The 24,660-nt window shown below is 38.2% G+C and overlaps 1 protein-coding gene across 2 annotated transcripts in view; it reads right to left on the bottom strand.

The window, feature by feature from the left end:
- YES1 (YES proto-oncogene 1, Src family tyrosine kinase) overlaps window positions 1–24,098 on the bottom strand; it is an 80,164-nt gene extending 56,066 nt beyond the window's left edge. The window contains exon 1 of one of the 2 annotated variants that reach the window (XM_054583418.1): window positions 23,887–24,098. The gene's annotated coding sequence lies outside the window, so the exon portion shown is untranslated. Of the gene's footprint in view, window positions 1–19,470; window positions 19,492–23,886 lie in introns of those variants that run through there. The other variant, XM_054583420.1, reaches the window with a different exon arrangement.
- Window positions 24,099–24,660: the final 562 nt, after the last annotated feature.

Below are 24,660 nucleotides of genomic sequence, written 5' to 3'. Positions count from 1 at the left end.
TCCTCTCTTAGCCTGGTTTTTACTCATTATTTCTTATCCCTCTATTCTCTCAAAATAATTTTTCTTTTTTTAGACATATCATAATCTTTTTTTCCCTGCTTATATTTTTATTTTCTTTCAACCTTCATTAAACTTTGCTCATTTGTCATTAATATTGCTGTGGTGGGTGTTTTTCTTCCATGTTGTTCCTATTTTTTCACCATTTTTAAAATTTTTATATCTCAGAGAATCCTCTTCCCTTTCCTTAATCCATTTTACCTTCTTCCCTCACTTTATTATTTAAATTGTAAATTTCATTTTCTTTCTTTGCCTTGTTTCTGTTCCCTTTTATTACTTCTCCTCCCTTAACCCTCTCACAATCATTTTCCTTTCCATTAGTCATCTCATCTTCGTTCTTTCTTTTTAATAATATTTTTAATCCCTTTCCATCTTTATTAATATTTGCTCATTTGTTGCATATAGTGTGGTTGTGGGTTATTTTTGTGGGTGGGGGTTTTGTTTCCTGGGTTGTTTTGTTCTGGCAGCACTTGCACAGTATATACAAGACATGGTGGGCAGTGTGACTCTCAGCAAGCCAGAGGGAAGAAACCACCAAAGAACGACCCAACAACAACTGAAACCCAGCTACCACAAAAGAGCCCACATAATCGGCATAAAGGATATCCTAAGAGCATCAAACTCCAGAAATCAAGGAGACTGTGCCACTGAGTCCCACAGGTCTATCACAGATGGCCACTCCACAAAGACATGGAGTAAAAGCAGATCAATCTAATATGCATAAAAAAGCAAAAAGAACCATCTAAATTAGGGAGACCAAGAAACAACTCCCAACCAAAAGAATAGGAGAAATCCCCAGAAACGGTACTAAATGAAATTGAGGCAAGCACTCTATCAGACATAGAGTTCAAAATTCAGGTTATAAGGATGCTCAAGGAACGCAGTGGGAACTACAGCAGCATAAAAAAGTACACAGAAAACATGAATAGGAGACAGAAAGAAATGAAGAATACAATATCTGAAATGAAGGATACACTACAAGGAATTAAAAGTACGCTAGATAAAACAAAGGATAGAATCAATAAGTTAGAAGACAAGGTATATATAAAAAAAAACACCCAGAGCAACAAAACAAAAAAAGACTCAAAAAGAATGAAGATAGTTGAAGGGAGCTGCAGAACAACACGAAACGTAACAATATTTGTGTCACAGGGGTATGAGAAGGAGAAAGAAAAGGAGCAAGGGATAGAAAATCTGTTTGAAAAAGTAAAGACAGAAAACTTCCCTAACTTGAAGAGGGAAAACATCATACAAGTCCAGGAAGCACAGTGGGTCCCAATCAAGGTAAACCCAAAGAGGCCCACTCCAAGACACAGCATAATTAAGATGGCAAAATTTAAAGGCAAAGAGAGAATCTTAAGGCAGCAAGGGAGAAACAACTAGTATATACAAAGGCGCTCTGATAAAGGCTATCAGTTGATCTCAACAGAAACACTACAAGCCAGAAAGGAATGGCATGAAATATTCCAAGCAATGAAAAGTAAAGGCCTGTAATGAAGACTACTCCACCCAGCAAAGATCTCATTTAAAATGGAAGGTGAAATAACAAGCTTCCCAGACAATAAAAGGTTAAAAAAGCACATGGCCACCAAACCAGCATAGTAAGGGAAGCTAGAGGGACTGCTTTAAGATGAAGAAGAAATAAAGAAAGAGAGGAACACAGGTACCAAGGGAAATAATGGCATGAATAAATACCTATCAATAATAACCTTAAATGAAAATGGATCAAATGCTCCAATCAAAAGACATAGCGTAGCTGAATGGGTAACAAAACATAACACGCATGTAAGCTCTCTACAAGTGAAACACCTCAGGAAAAAAGGCTACACTGGCTGAAAGTGGAAAAAATATTGCAAGCAAATGGACATGAAAAAAAAGCTGAGGTAGTACTACTTTTATCAGTCAAAATAGACTTCAAAATAAAGGCCATAGTAAGAGACAAAGAAGGTCACTACATAATACTTAAGGGAGTAATCCAACAAGAGAATATAACCCTTGTAAACATGTATGCACCCAACACTGGAGCATCTAAATATATAAGGAAAATCTTAAAGGACTTTAAAACAAAGATTGAAGAGGAAAAAAAAAAAGAGAGATTGACAGCAACAAAGTCATCATAGGGAATTTTAACACCCCACTGTCAACAATGAAAAAGTGTTCCAAACAACAAATCAACAAGAATATAGTAGTACTAAATGACACTCTACATCAAATGGATTTAATTGATATTTATAGAGTATTTCACCCCAAAGAAGCAAAATATATATTCTTTTGAAATGCACATGGATTATTTTCAATGATAGATAATATGGGAGCACTCAAAACAAGTCTCAACAAGTTAAAAAAACTGAAATCATATCAAGCATCTTCTTGGATCACAATGGCTAGAAACTAGAAACTAACCTCAAGAAAAAAAACCCCAAAACATTCAAATACATGGAAACTGAATAGCGTGTTATTAAACAATGAATGCATTAACAATGAGATCAAGTAACAAATGAAGAAGTATCTGGAAACAAATGAAAATAAATTTACAACACCACCAAAATTATGAGACACAGTAAAGGCAATCATGAGAGGGAAGTTCATAGTGATAAAGGCCTACCTAAAGAAAGTTTTAAAAACCTCAAATAAACAACTCTACATCTACAAGAACTACAGGAACAAACAACACCAGAATGAGCAGAAGGAACGGAATAATCAAGAGCAGAGCAGAATTAAATAACAAAGACTTTTTAACAATTCAAAGGATCAATGAATCGGGGAGCTGGTTCTTTGAGACAATAAAAAAAAAAAAAAAAGACAAATCTTTAACCAGACTCATCAAAGGAAAAAGAGAGAGGACCCAAATAAACAAAATCAGAAATAGGAGAAGGTACAACCTATACCACAGAAATACAAAGGATTGTAAGAAATTTCTTTGAGTGACTCTACGCCAAGAAATAGGACAACCTGGGTGAAAAGGATATATTTCTAGAAACATAAAATTTTCCAAAACTGAATCAAGAAGCAGCAGAAGGCTGGAACAGATCCATAACAATGAGTGAATCGAATCAGTAATCAAAACACTCCTAGCACACAAAAGTCCTGGACTAGGCCTCACAGGTGAATTTTACCAAACATTTAAAGAAGAACTAACTCCTACCTTCTCAAACTATTCCAAAAAATTCAAGAAGAAGAAAGATTCCCAAACTCTTTTTACAAGGTCAGTATTATCCTAATTCCAAAATCAGGTAAAGAAACAACAAAGAAAGAAAAGTACAGGCCAATATTTTTGATGAACACAGATGCTAAAATCCTCAACAAATATTGGCAATCCAGAACAAACAATACATTAAAAAGATCATACACCATGATCAAGTTGGATTCATCCCAGGGAGGCAATGACGATACAATATTCTCAAATCAATAAATGTAATGCACCACATAAACAAAATGAAAGACAAAAATCACATGATCATATCAACAGATGCTGAAAAGGCATTTGATAAAAACCCAGCACCTGTTTATGATAAAAAAACACTTAGCAAAGTGGGAATAGAGGGAGCATACCTCAACATAATAAAGGGCATTCACGAGAAACCAAGAGCCAACATCATACTCAAGGGGCAAAAACTAAAAGTTTTCCCCTTAAGACACGGGTGTCTGCTTTTACCACTCTCACTCAACATAGTACTGGAAGTCCTAGCCACAGTGATCAGACAAGAAAAATAAATAAAATGCATCCAAATCGGAAAGAAGTAAAGCTGTGATTATATGCATATAACATGATAATGTACATGGAAAACCCCAAAGTCTCCACCAAAAAACTACTTGACCTAATAAGTGAATTTGGCAAAGGAGTGGGATACAAAGTTATTATTCAGAAATAGATGGCATCCTTGTACACCAACAACAAATTATCAGAAAAATAAACTCAGAAAAAAATCCCATTTACTATAGCAACAGAAAATATAAAGTACCTAGAAATAAATTTAACCAACGAGGTAAAAGACCTGTACTCAGAAAACTACACAACACTGAAGAAAGAAATTAAGGAAGATACAAGTAAATGGAAGCATATACCATGCTCATGGATTGGAACATTAACATCTTTAAAATGTCGTTACTACCCAAGGCAATCTATAGATTCAACACAATTCCTATTAAAATACCAATAGCATATTTCACAGACGTAAAACAAATATTTCAAAAATTTATATGGAACCATAAACAATCCCAAATAGCTGCAGAAATTTTGAGAAAGAACAAAGTAGGAGGGAATACAATACCTTACATCAAACTATATTACAAGGCCACTGTAACCAAAACAGTTTGATACTGGCATAAGAAAAGACACATAGATCAATGGAACAAAACAGAGAGCCAGACATAAACCCATGTCTCTATGATCAATTAATATTTGACAAAGGAGGCACGAGCATACAATGGAGTAAAAAATAGCCTCTTCAATAAATGATGTTGGTAGAACTAGACTGGTACATCCAAAAAAATGAAACTAGACCACCAACTTCCACCATACACCTGAATAAACACAAAATAGATACAAGACAAATATAAGCTGTAATACCATAAAAGTCCTAGAGGAAAACAGAGGCAGGAAAATTTCAGATATTCCATGTAGCCACATATTTACCAATATGTCTCCTAGGGCAAGGGAAACAAAGCATAAAATAAACAAATGGGATCATATCAATTTAAAAAGCTTCTGCACGGCTAAGGAAAACATCATCAAAATGAAAAGGGAACCAACTGTATGGGAGAACATATTTTCCAATGATGTATCAGACAAAGGTTTAATATCCACAATATATAAACAACTCATATGACATAACGGCAGGAAGACAAAGAATCCAATTAAAAAATGGGTGAAAGACCTGAATAGATACTTATCCAAGGAGGACATAGAGGGCCCAGAGACATATGAAAAGATGCTCAATATCACCTGCCATCAGAGAGATGCAAAATAAACCACAATAAGATACCACCTCACACCTGTCAGAATGGGGATCATTAATAAATCAACAAACAACAAGTGCTGGAAAGGATGTGGAGAAAAGGGAACCCTAGTGCACTCTTGGTAGGAATGTAGACTGGTGCAGCTACTGTGGAAAACAGTATGGCATCTCCTCAAAAAATTAAAAATGGAACTGTCTTCTGACCCAGAGAGTCCGCTGTTGGAAATATACCCTAAGAATCCTGAGACACCAAATCTAAGAACTTATGCAAATCTACTTGCATAAAAACAATCAGTAGATGAGTGGATTAAAAAAACTGTGGTACATTTACACAATGGAATACTCTGTAACAGTTATAAAAGGAAAATTATTTTAAGAAAGGAATCCCTGACCCTTACTGTTGGAAGGAAACTAAGCTTATCAGGTCCGACGACTCACCCACAGGAAGTAACACTGACAGATCATCTAAATCCACTACATGTCTCAAACACCACAGATGAGAAAGGGAGATTTGGCGGGGGACTATTAAAAATTACTTCTTTATAACCTTCCAATTATTTATAAACAGTAACTGGTTAATAAACTGTTATAGGATTTTGTCAGAAATCAAAGACAACTTTCAGTGTCTGCATTTATAAAAATTCATCCTCTAAGGCAACCTTTTGCATATCATGGCACGCATAAACTAATTACTAAAATTCTCTGGCACACCAAAAAATACATTTTTTGCCTATCTGACAAAAAAAGAAATAGGTGTAATGTTGATTCATTCATGCCAATTATTGCTATGTTGATTGTTGTCATTTTTTCTAATTTGACAATCTAAGGGAAAGGGGTAAGTGCCCTTGACTAACTAGTCAGACATTCCATGTTTTTAAAAATTCTTGTGGCACACCGGTTGAAAATCATTGTTTTAAGCCATCATTTAACCAATTTTCCTTTTTCGAGATGCCTACCTGTCTCCAAGATTATTAGTGGGGGACAGGAGTATGAGAAAGTCTTGCAGAACCTCCAGATAGAATTATTTTAGACCAAAACGTTTAAAATTAATGAAAGCTAGACGCCCTCTTTATTATCTAGTATCTACTTTCTTACTCCATTTTATAAGTTTTCTAACTTAAAGAGCATCCTCTTGTATAGAAATTAGGAGACAGAAAGACACGCCAAGGTTTCCTGTTATCCATTATTTCAACTTTCCTAAGCTGTGGATCAATGTTACTTCCTTCTCACTTCTAAAATGTCAACTTATCTCTAGAAATCATCTATGATATCATTAGTCTTTTCTACTTCTAAGCATGAATCATTCTAAAAGTCCTATTCATCCTCTGACAGTATACCTCAAGAAAGGTTCTTGAGGTTTTCTTTTACTTGATTTTTACTACACAGTCCTCCTCCTAATTTAAGTTCTATTCATTAACAACAACAAAAGTAAAAAACAAAACCTAAGCCCTACCAAGAGTGACTTAAGGGGGGTACAGGGAAAGGGGTGTGTGAGATAAGATAGAAGGGGGAGGGGCTTTAGTGCCATCATAATTTCCGCCTCCACTATCCCCACCAAAGTCTTCATTCAGCTAATTACTGTCTTTTCTCAATCACTGAAAGTGCTATGTAAATGCAAACACTATCCCCATTTTACCCCGATCCCGTCCCCTAAAGAGTGCTTCCCAAGCTTTTTACCACAAAACGTTGGAGTCATTTTTAGACATTTTGTTTCTTTAGGTAGCATATTATGCATTAGAACCTTGAACCATACACTCCTACCGCTTTTCTAAAATGTTTCCTAAAGTCTAGGACATACATCTTCTTAAAGTTCAGAATTACCTTTCTTGTTACTTTTAATGTAAGACAAGACAACATGGTCCCTATCTCTAAAGTTTCTTTCTAGAATTTACATATCATTATCTTTTTTCTATATTCGTCTTAAGTTCAAAATAGCGATATTTTGTTGCTGGTGGTAGTGGTTTTCTCTTTTTTTTATTGAAGTATAGATGACATACAGTATTACATTAGTTTCAAGTGTACAACAGAGTCCTTCAACATTTATGAGGTCTGTCCAAAAGGTATCCAGCTACGTAATATGAAAAATAGAGACATTTATTGAAGATACAAAAAACATTGTACATGGGACAATGACCCCTGAGTCCCCTTCAAAGTAGGCACCTTGGGACCTCACACAGTTCTCCCAATTGCCATCAGCTGCCCTGCTATATTTTCCTGAATCTCATCAATGGTATGAAATCTCTTCCCTGTCAAAGGTGATTTTAGCTTTGGGAAAAGCCAGAAGTCACAGGGCACCAAATCTGGGCTGTAGCGGGGCTGAGTCACCTGAGTGATTTGATGTTTGGCCATCAGCAGTCTCACTGTTGTGATGAAGCTGCCAATCACCAGCTGCCCATAGAATAGTTTCCGCTGAAGAAATCTGCAAGCTTAATGAAAAGTTGGAAGCAGATTCATTGCTCTACTCACTCAGTCATTTTGAATGTGATAGCTACACAGTACATGATTACTCAATAGTGTCTGCTACCCCCACTGACTGGTACAGTGAGGCTGCCAGTGTTCATACACGCGCATTCCAGTCCTCTCTCCTTAGCTGCCAGGTTATATCCATCTCATGCAAACTGTTCTCATTATATTAACAATGGCTGGACCTTTTCTGGACTGACCTCGTATATACCTTACAAACTGATCACCACCACTCTTAACAATCTTCTGTGACTGTACAAAATTATTACAATATTATTCACTATATTCCCTATAGTATACATTATATACTTGTGATGCATTTTATAACTGGAAATTTGATCCTCTTTAATCTTCTTTACCTTTTTTGCCTTATCCCCCCAAACCCATCCACTCTGGCAACCATCAGTTTGTTCTGTTTCTATATAGCTGACTGTTTTGTTTTGCTTGTGTGCTTTGTCTTTCAGATTCCACATATAAGTGAAATCATATGATAATTGTCTTTATATGTGTTACTTCACTTAGCATAATACCCTCCAGATCCATCCATGTTGTCACAAATGGCAAAAAGTTTCATTCTTTTTATGGCTGAGTAATATTCCATTGTATATATGAACATATATGCCACATCTTCTTAATCCATTCATCCGTTGATGGGCACCTCTGCTGCTTCCCTATCTTGGCTATTATAAATAATGCTGCAATCAGCACTGGGATGGGCCTTTTTTTTTTTTTTTTAACTTAGCTTTTGTTATTTCTATGGATAAATACCCAGAAGTGCAATTGCTGGGTCACATGGAAATTCTATTTTGAATTTTCTGATGAACCTCTGCCCTGTTTTTCATAGTGGGTGCACAAATTTACCATCTCACCAATGATGCATGAGTGTCCCCTTTACACCACATCCTCATCAACACTTATTTATTTCTTGTCTTTGATAACAGCCATTCTGACAAGTGTAAGGTCTTATCTCACTGTGGTTTTGATTTCCATTTCCCTGTTGATTAATGATGTTGACCATCTTTTCATGTGTCTGTTGGTCATTTATATGTCTTCTTTGGAGAAATGCCTATTTATCGCAAATAGCTCTACAGCTTCCTTTACTGTTTAAAACATGAAATTAAATTTTTCCCAGATACTCTGTTTATAAAAAATAAACTTTCAGAAGGTGGTGGGATGTATGACATTTTCCATTATAACTAGTTTGCTTATGCAGATATTGTTGCCTTAAATTGAGAAGATACCAATTTAGACTACCAGTCAAGTAGTCTAACCTTGTTTATACAACCAAATAGTGTATTTCCATATATAATAGATGTCTAACTTTAACTATTAGGTTACTTCCTCCCCCCTTCTGTGGCAGAGACAGCTACTTTTCCACCAAAAAGTCATCCTCCCCTTCTATGGTTGTTACTGGAAGGCAACTGCCCTGCTAAGGACTATTTTCCCAGCTCTACTTACAATCAATTATATTCATATGACTTGTTTACATCAATGTAATGCAAGAACTGATGTGTGCCCGAGTTTTTAAAAAATATGGTTGCTAGAGATATATTTAGGGAATAATATATAAAGAAAAGGAATCGCCTTACTATAAGTATGTACTTACTGCTCTTTAACATTTAGAAGTCACTGACAAATCAAACCTCAGTATCTCTACCCTATTAAAATAGAAAGTTTATGTAATTTCATCCTGAGTGTTAATGCCACTAGTTTAGCACTAGGCCTGCCACTCCATGGAGTCTTGAGGAAAAAAACATCTGTGGTTACTACATGAGTTTTTAGTAAGGAGCTATTTGTTGACATTCCTTTCTTTCATGCCCACAGTAAGCAAACATTACCAATGAACTGTTGCACTTTCCTATATACAAGTGCCTACACATGCTATTATTCTAGATGCTTGGAATAACTCCCATAACCAAAACAAAGACCCTTGCCCTCATGGAGCTTACATTCAAGCAGCAGCCACTCCCATCATTCAGACTTGGCACAACAGTTTTAAAGTATCTGCCAACCCTTTCATAGACTCAATAAAGGTAAGCAATGACAGAACTACTGGAGTTATGTGTGAAGAAGTTGTACTGTAGATCTTCTGTGTGAGATAATAATGCTACAAACTCAAGCTAATATTCCCACTATAAAACAATGCTCCAGCTTATAGAGAGGACAAAGGGTACATTCTTAGATACAACTAGGAAAAAAAAAAAGCCAAGAAGAAACAGCTTCTAAGGTGGTGAAGGAAATCATTGTTAGTGGAACATTACATAGTGACATGAGTAGCAAACGAAATTCCCATTTGGAGCTTTAGATGGGGCTTTTCATGGAGTGAGAATTTCATGTAACAATAAGATTTATAGGAACATGCCAGTATGGAAAAATCCTCGTTTCCTCCAGAAGGACAAGAAGCTTTGAATGGTTGCTGTGTCTCCACCAAGGTATAGGATATTCCACCCTACTGAAAGGGCAAATTAGAAAGTATGCTTTATTTCTGCAGCATGTGTCCGAAATGTGATGGAGGATCATTTAGCCAGTGCAAATCTTCCATCTATTTCTACTGACTCATCTAGGAATAAATGATGTAATTAGTAGAAAAGAAAACAGTATTGTACAGAAATTTGAGCCAACCTTTGAGTCAGAAGACTCAGATTTGACCATGGGGGCTGGGAAACTATATACATACAGCCTATAGTTACACTTTACAAACCCAAACTTACAAAAAGACATGTGCACAGTTAGTGTAATAGTCCATCTTTTGTGCGCTCCATTGTTCTTTTGATGAATTAAATTTGGAGATGAATTAAAGAAACCTGACTGGCAGAAATCCAAACACTGTCTCTGTTAACCTGGGATTAATATCTTATTTTATAAAAAGATACAGAATACTTTGGAATTAGTATATCAATTTTCCATTACAAACCCACACCTACAAAAAGAAAGCATTTGTTAAGATCAAGATGGCGGAGGAGTGAGTGGAAGTCATACTGACCTCCTCCTGGGACCAATCTGGAATTACAACTACATTGTGGAGAAAGCACATGAAACAAAAAACTGAACAATAGCGAGAGAGGAGCCTTGTAACCTCGTAGACAGAAGAATGAGCTTCGGCATAATCTAACTGGTAAGGAGTGGTGAGGTACAGACTTGAGAAGGTGGGCGGAGCGCCCACCGGCAGCAGCACCAGAAGGATGTTGAAACGGCCACTTGGATCCCCCTGAGAAGAGCATGGTCTAAACCAAAATCGGGGGTCTCTAGCCCACAGCACCAGAGCACAAAAAGTACACAGAAAACAGCCAGCTGCAAAAAGCGGCAGGGTTGCTGTCTGCCAGAGACAGGAGGCTAGAGATGCACAGAGCCTTCTAAAAGGCCAACGCAAAATTTTAATTTGCAGCCACTTACCCTGGTCTCTGGCAAAGGTGGGGACAGAGTGGGCTAGGGACACCTGAGGAGAGACTGGGGAAGGAGGCTTTGGGGAGAGACCTGGGAGAGTAGCCAGCCGGACCTCGGTGCTGACTCATCCCCCATGTGGCAGCAGCCATCTTGCTCAGGCAGAGACCACTCCCCCTGAGCAGCACCAGCAAAGGACCCAGTAGCGCCACCCCCAGGTGGAATTCCATCCCGCCCTGTGCTGTCTAAGCTGCCTGCTGAGTGCAGAGTAGCAGTTACAGACAGTAGATCCCTGGCAAAAGAGGCGCAGAAAGGTCTGGCGACACCTAAGGAGAGACTGGGGATGGAGGCTTTGGGGAGAGAACGGAGAGAGTAGCTGGCAGAATTCCAGTGCGGACTCCTTCCCAATAGGGCAGCAGCGTGAGAAGACCAATAACCCCGCCCCCAGGAGGGACTCTGCCCCACCCTGAGCTGTCTAAGGCAACCTGCTGAGTGCAGAGTGAACAGATTAACAGCTGAAGGAGACAGCTACAAACAGTAGATTACTGGAAGTCTAGAACAGACTGCCTAAGGTCAGACAGGGACAACATCTGACATCATCAGAGGCAGATCCAGAAAGTAAAAACAGCGGTCTCCAACCATAGAAGTTCACACCACAAAGTTAGGAAATCAAGACAGATCAACGTAAGAAGCAGAAGCAAAAGAGAAGAGTCTCTATCAAATAATGGGAAGACAAAGAAATACCCCCCACTCGAAGGGAAAAGAGGAATCCCCAGAAAGAGAACTAAATGAAATAAAAGCAAGTAAACTATCAGATATTGAGTTCCAAACAATGGTTCTAAGGAAGATCAATGAGCTCAGTGAGCTCAGAGAGAATTACCAAAAACAACAAGGAAATTATGAGGAGGAACTTACTGCAAACTATATCAGCATGAAAAAGGACATAGAAACTATCAATAAGAGACAAGAGGAAATGAAGAATGCAATCTCTGAATTGAAGAACACAGTAGAAGGAATCAAAACCAGGCTCAATGAAGCTGAGGACCAAATCAGTGAGCTAGAATACAAGGTAGAAAAAAGTTCCCAGAAAAAGTAGAAAATGAAAAAAAAATCAAAAAGGAAGAGGCATTTAGGGAAATGCAGGACAACCTGAAACGTAGTATCTGTATAATAGGGATGCCGGAAGAAGAGGATGAGGAAGGGATAGAGAACCTCTTTGAAAAGGTAATGATGGAAAACTTCCCTAATTGGAGGAGAGAAAAAGTCACACAAGTCCAGGAAGCACAGAGGGTCCCATTCAAGAGGAACCCAATGAAGCCCACTCCAAGACACATGATTATGAAAAGGGCAAATATCAAAGAAAACAGAATCCTAAAGCAAGCAAGGGAGAAAGAGGTAGTAATATATAAGAGCGCCCCAATACGGCTACCATCTGACTTCTCAACAGAAACACGGCAAGCCAAAAGGGAATGGCAAGATATTCCAGGTAATGAAAAACAAAGGCCTGCAATCAAGACTGCTCTACCTAGCAAGGCTCTCAATTAAAATAGAAGGTGAAATAAGGAGTTTCCCAGACAAAAGAAGGCTAAGAGAATATACCTCCACCAAACGAGCACTGCAAAATACGCTAAAGGGACTGCTTTAAGATGAAGGAAAAGTTTCTATGAATACCCAGTTCCTTTCAGAGTTTCCAATACTTGATATTACCAGTATTTTTAGCATTCACTAATCTGATTGTGACAATGATGTTATTTTAATTGCTCCTTTACTATTTGTTGAAACTAAACCTGTTTTAGTATATTTCTTGCCTCTTTCTATTATTTTTTTTAAAAAGCTTTAAATGACTTTTTAGTATTCTTTATCCATTTATTGATTAAGGGTTTGTAGAACTTCCCCCCCCCCAAAAAAAAAAAACTGATTACTATTAACAATGTTTTAGATGTGTGGCTAATACTTTCCTATTCTATTCCTTGTCCTTTAACCATTTTTATATGTATATTACTATATAGTTAAATGTTTAATATAGTCATATTGTCAATATTTACTTTATAGCTTCTGGGGTTGAATATTTTACTTCAGGTCATGAAAAATATTAGCTCTATTTTCTCCTAAAACAACTTAGATTCTACATATTGATTTTTAACTCACATGAATATTTCTTGTATAAGGTGTGAAATAGGGTTCTATATTTGTTTTATTTCAAGTAATAGTGGTCCATGCACCCTATTTGTTGAATAAGCCTTATTTTACCCATTGATTTAAAATATCAACTTAATCATATATTATATTGTTAGATACATACATTTGTCTCTAGAATGTTCACTATATTTCATTGATCAAATTGATTATTTCTGTGCTGGTGTCATGTTGGTTTAACTACTGAGAATTTATAATGGTTTTAAATTTTTAATATTTTATAATTAACTTTGACATTTAAAAAATAATCAATCTGCATTTAACAAAGGAAGAAAGAGAGAGAGTTGGAACTCCTACCTTTTGTGACAACATGGATGGAACTGCAGAATATTAGCTAAGTGAAATAAGCCAGTTAATGAAAGACAAATACCATATGATCTCACCTATAAGTGGACTCTATTCAACAAAATAAACTAATGAACAAAATAAACCACAGGCATGGAAACATGGAGCACAGTGAAAGTGACCAGAGGGGATAGGGAAAGGGGACAATGGAGGAAAGAAGGGGAAGGGGCTAGACAAATAACATGACCCATGGACATGGGTAACAGAGTGAGAATTGACTATGGGGTGTGGCGGGGGATGAAGGGATGGGTGGAGAGGGGTAAAGGGGTTTAAACTGAGACAACTGTGATAGAATAAACATGATTTATAAGTTAAAAGAAAAAAGAAAAAGCATTTGCTATAGTTTAGTATAATAAGCCATCTTTTTCAGTTCATTTAATATCTGAGCTTTACACCTAACCAGGAAGTTACTTCCACTAAAAAGAAAAGTTTAAGTGGCTGAAAACTCTCAGCCCCAATATAAATGTACATTTTAAGGAAGAAAGAAAAAGGTAAGAAATTTCCCTTTCCATCACTGCTCCTTAGTCCTAAGAAAGTTGTCTTATAAGGGATAGGCTTGCTGTCCTTTAGAGCCTTAGGCTCAAGTTCAGTTCTACCCAATCATTTAGTCATATAACCTTGGTAAATTACATATACTTCTTTTATTTAAATTATATTTTATTGATTATGCTATTACAGTCGTCCCATTTTTTTCTCCGCTTTATTTCCCTCAGACCTGCATCTCCCCTCCCACCACCATTCCCCCCACCCCACCCTTAGTTCATGTCCATGGGTCATACATATAAGTTCTTTGGCTACTCCATTTCCTACATTATTCTTAACCTCCCATCTATTTTGTACCTACCAATTATGCCTCTTATTCCCTGTATCTTTTCCACCATTCTTCTCCCCTCCCCTCTGATAACCCTCCACGTGATCTCCATTTCTGTGATTCTGTTCCTGTTCTAGTTTGCTTTTTTGTTTTTGTTTAGGTTCAGTTGTTGATAGTTGTGAGTCTGTTGTCAAATTTACTGTTCATAGTTCTTGATCATCCTTTTCTTAGATAAGTCCCTTTCACATTTCATATAATATGGCCTTGGTGATGATGAACTCCTTTAACTTGACCTTATCTGGGAAGCACTTTATCTGCCCTTCCATTCTAAAGGACAATTTTGCTGGAAAGAGTAATCTTGGATGTAGGTCCTTGCCTTTTTCACTTTGAATACTTCTTGCCCGCCCCTTCTTGTGCCTGTAAGGCGTCTGTTGACAAATTAGCTGATAGTCTAATGGGAACTCCTTTGTAGGTAACTGTCTCCTTTTTTCTTGCTGCTTTTAAGATTCTCTCATCTTTAATCTTGGGTAATGTAATTATGATGTGCCTTGGTGTATGCTTGAGTCCAACCTCCGTGGGACTCTTTGAGCTTCTTGGACTTGTATGTCTATTACCTTTGCCACATTGGGAACGTTCTCCATTATTTTTTAAAGTAAGCTTTCAATTTCTTCTGCTTCCTCTTCTGCTTCTAGTACCACTATGATTCGGATGTTGTAACATATTAAAGTTGTCCTGGAGGTCCCTAAGCCTCTCCTCATTTTTTTGAATCCCTATTTCTTCATTCTGTTCTGGTTGAATGTTTATGTCTTCCTTCTGCTCCAAATCATTGATTTGAGTCCCCATTTCCTTCCCTTCATTGTTGGTTCCCTGTATATTTTTCTTTATTTCACTTTGCAAAGCCTTCAACTTTTCCTTTATTTTGTGACCATGCTCAACCATTGCTGTGAGCATCCTGATTATCAGTGTTTTCAACTCTGCATCTGACAGGCTTTCTATCTCTTTGTAGCCTAGTTCTATTTTTGGAGATTTGATCTGTTCTTTCATTTGGGCTTTTTTTTTTTTTTTTTGTCTCAGTATACCTGTTAGGTTGTAAAGGGCGGAGTGTTAGGTAGTCACCAGGGCAGGGCAACTCACCTGGCTGTGTTGCGGTGCTGTAAGTGGGGGAGGGGTCAGAGAGGAAACAGTGCTGCTTGCTTGGCTCCGAGCTGGCTTTCAGTCACTTTCCCTGCTACCCACAAGCAAATTGGGCCCTTCTGGTGCTGATTCCCAGGTAGGTAAGTCTGTATATGTTCTAGAACCCTATGAATCTCTCCAACAATGAGGCTGGGAGTTTCTCCTGTCGCTGCAACCTCCACAGATTTTTACAGCCAGAAGTTTTGAGGCTTTCTTTTCCCACGCTGGAACCCTGGTTGCGTGGTCTGTCTTGCTCACCTGCTGTTCTTCCTGGTTTATCTGCATGCAAATGTGGGACTGCCAGCCACCGTCTAGTCTGCCCAGTCCTCCAGCCACCACCTTGCCATGCGTTCCCTCTGCTCCAGCTGCCCATCTCCATCTCTCCTCCTAGTTTGGGTGAATATTTCTTCTTTAACTCCTTGATTATTGGACTTCTATACAGTTTGCTTTTCTGGCATTCTGCTTATTTTTTGTTTTTAAATTTGTTGTTGCCCTTCTTTTGGTTGTGGAAGGAGGCAAAGTGTACCTACCTACACCTCCATCTCAGCCAGAAGAGCTACATATACTTTTTGATCGTCAGCTTCTTCATAGATTAACACCTACCTCATCCACAATTTTTCTGTGTATTTTGGAAAGGCATTTCAAAGATTTAAGTTAACTTGATAGTACATATAAATGTGTACCATAGCACCTGTCACAGAACAGGGTTTTTTTTTTTTTTAATTAATGTCTAAAAGGAGGAATGAATTGGGTGAGAAATAGAAAAAAGGACACAAAAGAAAAAATTACAAACTCCACATTATGTCCACTCTTCTTTTTCCCAAGTCCTTCTCTATTGTCCTCATTGTTATTTCTCATTCCTAATCTTCTGAAACCATCCCGTTCCTCACACTGTCCTATAGGGTTAGAGTAGGAAGAAGGCTTCACAGTGCCCAGGAAGCAGGTAAGAGAAACTAGGGAAGCTTCTGTACTTAAATTCGGCTTAACAGCAAGGCCTCATTGGGAGAGTCCTAGCCTCCCAATATGAAACTCTAACAGTGATTTTTAGAGTGAGGAGCTAGGAAGGTGGGGAGTGATGGTGACTGGAAATGCAATGGGTTCACCCACTGTATAATCAAAGCACCTAACTGGTAAGCCAAATATTTCATCTCTTCAAAAGCTCAGCAGACTTTAAAACAGAAATAAAACAAAACCTGAAAAATCAATCAGAACACCCTTACCAATACAACACTATTATACCTGTTAGGTTTTTTATAGGTAAACTGTAATGGGCTGCTAGAAATCTAACTCAAAAGGCTAACCTTAAAGAAAAGACTTTCTCTGGGAAAAGATTTTGATTTTCAAATGATTGACAAACTTTGGGAATACAATCTAGTTATAATTTTAGTTTGTTTTTAAAAAATTATTTTACAAATCTTAAAAAAGCTAACCATTTTCAAGTATCCATCTTATTTTTGTTTTAAATGTTAACTACATATGTTAAAGAAAAATATCCAGAACAATTACTCTGTACTTCTGTCAACTGAAACAATTAAATGTTTTAATGTGGCCATTTTCCTGATACAATGTGGCGAAGTAGTCATCCAGTCATAGTTACTGTTAAATGATATCACAACTATCTGCTTCCATGAATATGTAAGTCCTTAGCTTTCCAGTATTACTGCAAAATTGTTTTGTAATTTTTTCAAATTACAAATTTGAAATGTTTTCAAAACATTTTTTGCAAAAGTTGAAATGTTTTTTAAAAAATCTCTATAGGTGTTGTGGAACCTGTGTACATGAGCAACACATAATGAACTACTATCTAGAAAAACATCAAATCAAGTCTTCCTGCCTACAGAATTAAATCAGTTTACTTGAGGCTAAACCTATCTAGTGCAACAAGATTTATTAAAGTTTTAGAGGTACTACCCACTAATATAAAAATCCTGAGTAGAATTGCAAGGGACTGTCACACTAAAAAGATCTACCAACTTACAAAATTTATAACAGCCTCATAATTATAGCCAGTTCCACACAACTGTGAATTCCTAAAAGACAGCAGTCATGATGCAATCATTTTTTTTTAATCCTCACCTGAGGACATTATTGATTTTAGAGAGGGGAAGGGAGGGAGAGAAACATCAATCGGTTGCCTCTTGTATGAGCCCAGACCTCGGACTGAACCTACAACCTAGGCATGTGCCCTGACCAGGCTTTGAACAAGAGAGACGTTTTGGTTTGCAGAACAATGCCCAGCCAACTGAGCCACACCAGCGGGGGTGCTGCAATCATTTTTGTAACATCAACACTAGCACAGTATTTGTCATACCGTATGTTTAACACTGCATTTGCCTGAGAAAGTCCAATGCCAAGTCTGTATTTCAGTTTCTTACTACAACCTGTACTTATCTGTCACCTAATTTTATTTCAAATTCTAGATTCTAAAACTTTTCCTTAAATTTTTTATCAATACAAAAACTGTAACTGTAGTAGAACTACACATTTATATAAGGCTTAAAAGATATTAGCAACCACCTGCCCCAACTACCTCCTATTTCAAAAGGTGAAACTAAGGCCTAGGGAGTTTACTGAATTGATGAAGGCCACGTAACTCTTCAATGTCAGAAGTGGAATTAAGCCCTGACCGGTGGCTCAGTTGTTTGGAGCGCTGTCCCACTGACCAAAAGGTTGCAGGTTCAATTACCAGGCAGGGCACATACCCAGGTTGTGGGTTTGATCCCCAGTTGGGGCAGGTACAAGAAGCCAAACAATTGGACCTGGCTGGTGTGGCTCAGTGGATTGAGTGCCAACCTGCGAACCAAAGGGAACCCGGTTCAATTCCCAGTCAGGGCACATGGCTGAGTTGCAGGCCAGATCATGGGTAGGGGGCACATGAGAGGCAACCACACATTGATGTTTCTCTCCCTCTCTCTCCTTCCCTTCTCCTCTCTAAAATAAATAAAATCTTTTTAAAAATAAAAAGGCAACTAAATGATGTTTCTCTCACACTGATGTCTCCCTTTCGCTCTCTAAAAGAGATGAAAAAATGTCTTCAGGTGAGAATTAAAAAAAAAAGTGGAATTAAAATACAGATGATCTCCTACTTTTTAGTCTTTTCCTTATTACACTACAGTTGCTTTCTCTTCTCCTTTTCAAATGCCTACTATTTTTAAAATATCTTTCCGTAAAATACTAATTACATCAGAATAAAATAATAAACATGCCGTGGAACAATTATAAGTATTAACTTATGGAGCAAAAGCCACCAACTTTCTCCAAAAGCTACAAAGTTTCTACTTAATGCTAAAAAACTGAAAGCTATGTTAAAAAAAATTAAGGGATTAGCCTCCATAACTGAAAAGGCTGGAGTATACATACTGCTACGAACAGAGGCTGAAACCAGGCAATCTTTAAATTTCAGTGGTCAGTCCTTTCCTGTCTCTGTCGCAGCAGACATATTCTATGAACTATGCATTCTTTACATTATTTCAAGAAAATCAGAAGTTTTTTCTTTTGTCCTTGGAAGATATGAACATAAAAGTTGTATTTATAATTTTGGTTGTCACCACTCACATGACAGGATGCCAAATGTATTTCAGAAAAATTTAGAATGATTTTGTGTGTGTGTGTGTGCATAGCTTGGGCTTTCTATATTCACCAAAATTGTGAAAACATTTAAAGAAATACATTTTATCACAATGACTTGTAACTTCATATATGCAAGTTTAAACAGTTCTATAAAATCATTTTCTACAACAAAACTTTGAAGGTAAAAAATTTAAAGAATCTGTTTTAACACTAGCTTATAAAAAAGCACTAAGGTAGTTTTAGGAAATTTGGGTGCTGTATGTCGAAGAAGTCCGTATATATAAAGTCACAGAAATATATGCAGAACCACATTCCTGTATAAAATAAAAAAATTATTAAGTGTTTATTCTATTAGGGGATGTTTTCAAAGATTCATATAAAAAAATTCCTTGTCACAGTGAGCACTAGATCAAGTATATCAGTCATGGAAAGAAAAAAATTACAATGCAAGGAGAAATGTCCTTTTACATAGGAGTTTTGCGGGAGCTAAACATGTGCCATAATGACAATGTTTACCTGTTAATGTTCAAGAGTACACAGTCTTTTGTGGACCTCTTCATTTCTTCTGGTTACACAAAGTCTGAGTGCTGCTTCTCCAGATACCAGGATTAGTATAAGAATTGTCTTTGTAGATTTTCCAACAGTAGCGGTAAAAACAGAGGACAAGATGCTGAGGCTCTTTGCTTGACATGTTTATAAATTTACCAACAATTCAGAAACAGGAAAAATTGTTAATGGCATCTTTCAGTCTGGTGCCATATTTAGATAACACTATATCTGTGTTTATTAATGTCCATCTTCTCATATCCCAGGAATAAAAGAAGATCAACAAGAAAAAGAATCTTGGGTTGCTACAGGCAAAATTCAGACAGCCACAGGGGATATGCCATGTGCTATTCCCTAGCTAGATAAGCTAGTTCTAGACCTCTTGAAGGTCTTCCATCCATTTCCTGGGAAAAAGTGGGAAGTCCAAAAAACCTACTTTATAAGCTCTCCTGCCTCCCCCAAACAACAGTAATAGCAGAAACACTTCTAAGAGACACAGCTTAAAGCAGTATGTAGTTTGTCATATATACACTTAAACAAGGGAAACTAAAGGGCACTGCTATCCTGGGCAGAGAAGCTTATAACTCAATTAAGCAGTACCTCATTGATACATCATCCTAAACTCTGCAATTACTCTTTCCTGGGTTGAGCTTCAAGACCTCAAAGAGTAATACCAGGTAAACCCAACAGAGACCAGGATATGTCGCCATCAAGTCTGCTAGTTCCAAGACAACAGTAGTGCTGCTGCGGCCAACAATTTCTTAGCATACAGATATGTTAAAATTATATTGGCAGTAGCACCAGCTCTTCTCTCTCACCCTGTGCTGTTACTATAGCTCCTTTTGCTAAATCTGCCTCTGAGTTTAGACAGGCGCTGGATGGTTCATAATCACCGAGCAGCTGCAGCTGAGCAATAGTCAGGCTAATTGTGGCGCTGAAGCAGCTGAGACGAAGAAAAAAGATAACACATACCCTGCCACAGCCACACACAAACTGTCGTACACACTACCAATAAGATACCAAGATCACTTAATATAGATTGTGTCCTTTAAAGAAAGGCAATTGTATGTTGTTAGAGGAACTTGTATTTGTATCATAGACCTATTTAAATGTGAACTGAAGGTGACCTAAGCCATGTAGGGTTTTGAACAATGGAAGATCTTAACTAAAACTTCCTGTAAATATTCATGCAACAAAACCAGCACCACAAACATCACCTTTATAGCATAACTGAAAGTGCCTGTGATATAAGAATTTGGCACCGATCTCTTTTTAGTTGATCTCTTCTTCAACTCTGTATTATAAAATGCAAAGCAACCAACAACGAAAAAGCTACCAACAACTAAAACAGCAAGCCATCATTACTTAAAGCAAGAAAAGTAACATAATGCAATGATTTTCAGCATTTCTGAAACTCCAGTACCATACTGTCATCTGCTTCCTTTTGAAACAAAACATACTCTTCCTTTAGATGCTATATGACACATCTTCATAAAACTTAAGTAAAAAGAAATATATCTTAATGCTCAGAATTTCATGACAACCTTAAGAATATCAAAACTAAGGCTGAAATTACTGATCTAAAAAATTACTGTTCCAGAGAACTAAAAATGGTTAAAAGTCAAGATTTTATCTTAATGCTGTAGTTAGAGTTTTACCTGTAATGTTACATAATTTTCTGTAAAATAGATATTTTATACTTAATGACCAGAGTATCCATTAGTTTAATAAACATATTTTGATTACCTACTGTTACTTACAATATAAAAGCTGAAGAGGATTTAAAGTTAGTAAAAACCTGGTGTCTTCCCTTAAAATATCAACACGTTATTTATATGTTAGTTACATGCATTAGCTGGCTTATGGTTATTATTTTTTATTTTGTTCTTGGAAATATGTATCATTTTACTTGTACACTTAAAAATATGATAATTAATAAGTCTAACCCTGTTTGCAAATGGCAATCCAAGCAGTACTCTAAAGTCAGTTACCAAACATTAAGTTCTTTATCTTATACAGTACATTACACACAGGCTTCTTTAAAAAAAAAAAAGTTTTATGTTAACTACAAACATACAGAAAAGCACATAGGACAAATGTATGGCTTAATGGTTTATACTAAGACCAACATCCTTGCAACCACTACCAGGTTGAAAGAATTTTACCACCACTTAAGAAGCTGGGTCCCAATCACAACTTCCTCCCTCCTCCCATATCATTACTTTTGCAGAAATCACTTCCTTGTAGGTTTTTTAAAATACACATAGTTTTATCACCCAAGTGTGCATTCCTAAACAGAGTTTAGTGTTGCTCTTTTTAATTTTTTTAATATTAGGCTTTTTAGTATTATGCTAATAGGAACTAATAAACTATGTCTACATTGAACATGAGATTGGGAATTAAACAGAAAAATTACTCACATAAATAATTTATTTGCTGCCTAAAAAGATGCAAAGTTAAACTTTATATGAACAAGCCTTACACCGTGGGATGATAATAGTTCTCTTATACTGGATCATTACTATTCTTTTAGAATATTTATTCTTCTAACATTGCATACCATGAAGGAAATTTATTTGCATGGACATTGATTTTGTGGCTTGAGAATTTCCTGAATTTAAAAAAGAACAACTTAAACCATGTATTAATATTATATTTCAGCCATAAGACAAATTCCACCTATCCCAGGAAGATAGGTCAAAGCTGTAACTTCACTTTCAGTTGAACAGGAAGGAGTCAATTTTGTGGTTTATGAAGTCAGCAAAAACATACTGCAAAATTAAAGCTAATATAACATTATGATGGTTAGAGCAGAGTATATATTTTAAGAGCCTTTTTATCTTTTATTCTGGAAACATGGATAGAAACTGTCTAGTATTCGGATTCAGATAAAAGGCAACTGATTTTTTCAAATTTAGGGGTCTATGAATTGTCAACTAGCATTCAAAATCTCCACTGAGGCTTAGCTAATGTCTAAAAGTTAAAATATAATTAAACTTTCTTTTTTTAAATGCCAACTATGGCAGGGGTCTCATATATTAGTAAAACAAAACAAATGGAAGATTTAGTGAAAAACAACTTTCGTACAGAAAAATTCATAAAAATCATATATGATGTATACAAGATCCTTGGTTTCTAATACAAGACGTTCCTTTATCACCTGTCCATTCAAAATGTTTACTGTGTGCCAAACACTGTGCCAATTAAGATACTAGATTTGCCACGTACTTTGCCTTAAATGCATAGTATTTCAATAGTCAAATGTACACATTTAGTTAATATCTTCCTTAGTGTGTAATTTAACATTAGTAATTTAACAAGATGGTTTAAATACATTTAGAATTATCAAGATACCTTTAGCACTGTAATGCCACAGTTACAATGCACAAATATGCCACAATCATATACAATATGAGTATGTGAAAACACACTAGTGGAACCATATATACCTAATAAACAGCATGAACATAAAGTTGTGATTCCACTAGAGATTTTTCATTTCTTTAATAATTTATAAACTGTAGTGATTATTCCAAGCCTGTTTCAATTAATTGAACAGGAAATAATAATTCAACCAAATCCAAACGATGTTGCTTCCCACTCACTACAAAACAAAGTTAAAGCAGTCCCTACATCAGACTTGCTTTTCGAAGAGCTTCCTAAAACAACACTGACCCATGCCCAATAAAGCAAAAGCTGGAAGCAATTATCAAGAACAAAAATACACTTTAAAACAAATTTTTCTGTAACACACGTGGACGGAGTACCGAACCAATTGGGAGGCGAAGTGGCATAATACTGTAAAAGTGGATGCTGAGAGGCATATTTCCCAACCCCCAACACAAAACAAAGGAAAACTTTAACATGTTGTGGTTTTCAATCAAACCAAGTGAAGCGAGAGGCTCACCAACTCGCCCCTTACACACACCCTCGCCCGCTCTCCCGACACAGCTGCCACCCGGCTTAAGTCAACACTTAGACCCCCAACCTCTGGGACAGAAGGGGGCCGCTGCCCTAGCCGCTTACTTGGGGATGCGAGCCAAAATAAACCTCGCCCCCGCCTCGTCCGGTGGCCCACACGACCTTAAGTACGCGGGTGGTGGGGTGTCCTAACGTTCCGGGACCTTAACTCGGACTTGGGCGGGACCGGGTAGGACTGGACGGGGCGGAGACCGAGTCAGGGGGCAAGCAGGTAGCTCCGGAAAGGAGACACGCCTGCCACACGAGCCGGCTCGGGGGAGGGGAGAAGTTTCTCCCGAACTTCCCAACTCCGAGCCAGAGGGGGCAGGGAGCGGCAGCGCCTCCAGGCTCGGGCCGGCGCCGGGGCCTAGCACTGCCTGACCGGTGTCGACTGCCTCCGCCCGCGGGGCCTCGTCGGGTCCTTACCTGCCTTCCAGTCGCGCTCACATGGGTCGCCGCCGCTGCGGCTCGGGTGTGGAGAGGGGGCGGCGGGCGGAGGCGAGGCCCGCGGAGCCCTCTCCCTCCTTCCACCTCCTCGTCCCGGGCGCCGGGCGGCAGCGACGACCGCACAGTCGTCCCGACTTTTTACTTCAGGAGGAGGGAATTCCCGGGCTCCTCCACCCCAAGTCCTCACTCTCCACCTCCTCTCCACTTTGCGCCCGCCCTCACTCCTGACTCCGCCCCTCCGCGCGGGGGCGGGACGGGGGCTGCAGCTACCTGCTTGCGCTGCCGGCCCGCTCACCGGAACTCGCGCCGCGCCCACTCCGGCTCCTGCGCCCCCAGCCTTCCGGCGCTAGCGGACGGCGCCGCGTGCAGCGGACCTCTCCAGCTGAGGTCCTCCTAGGTGGCGAGTCCGAGGCACTTATCCCTACCCAACATGGCGGCGGGGTCCGGGGCCGATTCCCGAGGCGGCGCAGGCTGAGGGGGCGTGAAGAGGTGGCACTTCTGCACGCGGAGAGCCGGGCCACAATGCCCGTCCCCACCCACGGACCCTGCGGCCGCTAACTCTGCTCAGTATATGGAGCTGGGGTTAATGATTCTGCCCCATCTCCCTTTCTCCATTCCCTTCGCCCTGCTCTCGGTAGTGCCGAGGGCTTTGGGCTTTTGTTTGTTTTTGTGGGGAAGACGGGGTTGAAGTGTTTTTGGTTGGCAGTTTGCTTCTCAGTACTATGCTTCCGCACCCATTGTAGTTGATAGTAA

The sequence above is a fragment of the Pteronotus mesoamericanus genome, unplaced genomic scaffold (assembly GCF_021234165.1).
Source record: "Pteronotus mesoamericanus isolate MK-2021 breed Mesoamerican mustached bat unplaced genomic scaffold, CSHL_Meso_final contig_74, whole genome shotgun sequence".
Classification (NCBI taxonomy): Eukaryota; Metazoa; Chordata; class Mammalia; order Chiroptera; family Mormoopidae; genus Pteronotus; species Pteronotus mesoamericanus.
Note: the sequence above shows the minus strand (reverse complement) of the source record. Positions and strands in the feature narration are given on the sequence as shown.